At 32.2% G+C, this 2,541-nt stretch overlaps 1 long non-coding RNA gene across 1 annotated transcript; it reads right to left on the bottom strand.

Moving 5' to 3' along the window:
- Nucleotides 1-334: 334 nt before the first annotated feature.
- LOC116186401 lies at nt 335-1,199 on the bottom strand. Its single transcript, XR_004151384.1, has 2 exons — nt 1,006-1,199; nt 335-928 (listed from the first exon to the last, which is right to left on the bottom strand). It is a non-coding gene; the product is annotated as an uncharacterized LOC116186401 (long non-coding RNA).
- Nucleotides 1,200-2,541: the final 1,342 nt, after the last annotated feature.

The raw sequence follows: 2,541 nt of genomic DNA, 5'->3' as shown, positions 1-2,541 counted from the left end.
AAATAGGGTCTACCTTTCCTCTGCTTCTTCTGCTTTCCATTTTTGCCTCTGTCATACGTGTCATATATGTGTGGGTATGTCTTCACGATGATAATTTTTTCTCGATTCCACTTGAAAAAAAGAAAAAAAGAAAAGAGACGCGATATTAATTTTGAAAAATTCTGGAAAATTGAAAATTTCACTTTGAATTTGAATTTTCCTCGAGTTCGTTTAGATGAAATTATTAGAAAAAAAATTGAACATAACGGGAGTAGAAAATAAATATAAAAGAGATTAAAAGTAAAAATTGTACTTTTGTTGTTATGGAAATTATTCTTTTTTTTTTTTTTAGGAGTAAATAATAAAGAAAAACTTTCGTTTTTTAATACAATTTACTTTCTAAACGAGAAACGAAAGGTGAATTTCACGCCCCAATTTTTAAAGAGAAAAAATTTTTTTCAATTTTATTTTTTTTAAATTTTTTTTTTTCACGAATTTATTTTTTCCTCCTTCTCTCTCTTTCGCACTCTCTCCTATTTCAATGTTCAATTTTTTTGCAGAGAAAAAGCGTCATTATTCTCTACACTTTACAACAGCAAATGTTTGAAAAAATTCCATAACCCGATCAACGTCTATCTCTGTTAAAAGTTTTTTTCACCATAAAACTCTTATTAACCAACCTTTCCAACATTCGATAAACGTTAACATTGTACCGTATACGTATTTCAATTTTTCATCAAACACTCGTTTTTTATCATATTCCAAGTGAAATTAAAGATATAACGATATAAAGGAAAGAGGTTTATAGTTTTACACCGCCAGTTTAATTTTCGTTTAATGATATGCATGTGGCGGCACACAGTTCGTACCATTCGTTTAACCAAACAATGAATATTCTATTAACAAAATTACACGTATATGTACAATCGTGTCGAATTTATGTAAACATCTATGCGGATAATTAAAATTACAATTTGCAAAAATATATAATATGCATATATATTAAATTATAATAATCACAGTTACGGTAAATAACGTTACAAATCCAGCAAAATTTACAATTTATAACAACGAAGATGAAACGCGTATTCTTCGTTTAATAATTTTTAAATCATTCTTTATTAATCCTGTACGAACTTTATATTATTCAGAATTATTATTAACTTTTGTGAATACCTTCCAGGTATACATAGTTTCCAATATCAAACTTTAAGTGCACCTATGAGAGATAATACGAAAGTTTAAAACAACATTAATGCTAGATTCTGTTATTCTCTAGTTGTCTCTATATATATACTTCGTATTGTATGTAAAATCGTCTCTTCCAAGTATTCTTTTATTATTATATATTTCAATTATTTCGATTTTGAGAAAAAAAATTATTGTCATCGCGTGTAAACGAATTATTCCTCAAGAAGTTAACCTCACTTTACTCTTTTATCTTTAAAAACGAAGCAAAGAAACGGATAATTTATGGTTATACACTTGCGTCTTATATACCTCTCAAGTTAAATATCTCACCACGAATTTCGAATCGATTCGCCTAGATCCTAATTTATTCAAACGCACGATTCGTTTCATTTCCCTCACGATTTATCGTCATTCCATAAAAATTCACGGCGGACATATTGACACGCCGAAAGGATACAAGAGAGCCGAAACGAGCGCCGCATCGATTTTACGCGTAATGCAAGGCTGATGGAATCACCTGTTCGACCGGCGGGAAATTTGAATTACAAATACGCGCTCGATAATAGAATAAATGTTGTTTGGCCGAGAGCCCGATTAATCTACAAGTTGGAAAGTACCGCGTGGCCTGGCTTTATTGTATGCCTCGCGAAACTAGTTCTCCATTTTGTTAATAGGGGCCGCGAGGAGTAGGATGTTGGCCTCGGAAACAAGATTGCCTTTGTCGATTTCGAAGTTGAAACTTTTTTCTTTTCCTTTTTTTAATGAGATGACTATAGTTGTCATAATATGGACATTTATATAAATTAAAATTTTGACGAGTTTCAGTTTTCGTTCTCTTTATATTTTCATCTTGAAAATTGATCGTGTATTGCTCTCCTTTCGAATACGTAAATACGATGTACGATGTTGTTCGCGGAGAAATTTCAACGAAGCAACAATCGAAGTGTTGCGTTCGAACGAAATATCTGGAAAGTGGAATTTCGAAATACGAATGGAAACAGGCTCGAACAGTCGCGCTACACTTGACAAAAGTGGGAAACGTTGAAACGAGTTCTCGTCATGGCATGGCAATCGCGCGTACGCAAATGGAACAGATGGACTTGAAACAATTCGTACGAAACGAGACACAAAGTGCTTTCGCATCGCGCGAAATAAAGACATTACTTAAAATATCCTTTCTTCTTTTTTTCTTTTTAAAATTTTCTTTTTTATTAAAAAACGAAATTTTACGCATAGTTGCGTAAATGCGCAAAAGTTAATTATCAAAGTTAATAATAGGCCAAGGTGTAAAATCTATTTGCTCATAATTCATTTGTCCCGTTGTCCAGAGAAAGTGGTTTCTGTTCAAAATGAACGAGCCAGCGCGTCTGT

Source organism: Apis dorsata, unplaced genomic scaffold (assembly GCF_000469605.1).
Source record: "Apis dorsata unplaced genomic scaffold, Apis dorsata 1.3 scaffold_655, whole genome shotgun sequence".
NCBI classification, from domain to species: Eukaryota; Metazoa; Arthropoda; class Insecta; order Hymenoptera; family Apidae; genus Apis; species Apis dorsata.
This window is presented reverse-complemented; position numbering and strand designations above follow the sequence as displayed.